The 211-nt window shown below is 42.2% G+C and overlaps 1 protein-coding gene across 1 annotated transcript in view; it reads right to left on the bottom strand.

Annotated features, from left to right (window-relative positions):
• Window positions 1-211, bottom strand: part of LOC119593485 (UDP-glucuronosyltransferase 2A3-like) — a 13,938-nt gene that overhangs the window by 6,084 nt on the left and 7,643 nt on the right. The gene's annotated exons all lie outside the window — the stretch shown is intronic.

Here is a 211-nt window from a genome sequence, read left to right as displayed (position 1 = left end):
CTTAAAAGTCTTGATATCAACTTATCTTTAACCGATATTCGACAAACTCCTGTTGTGGCATTAGCGCAAGCAAAGCGTTCCCGCCAGTGATTAAGCAGTTTCATGAATGAGAGCGAGCAACCAGCTTCCTGAAGGAAAGTTGACAATTCGTCATGGTCTTGCCGTTCTTTCTCGCTCTTTACGTCTACTGAAGAAAATGAGTGAAGAAGAA

Source organism: Penaeus monodon, chromosome 32 (assembly GCF_015228065.2).
Source record: "Penaeus monodon isolate SGIC_2016 chromosome 32, NSTDA_Pmon_1, whole genome shotgun sequence".
In the NCBI taxonomy this organism is placed as follows: Eukaryota; Metazoa; Arthropoda; class Malacostraca; order Decapoda; family Penaeidae; genus Penaeus; species Penaeus monodon.
This window is presented reverse-complemented; position numbering and strand designations above follow the sequence as displayed.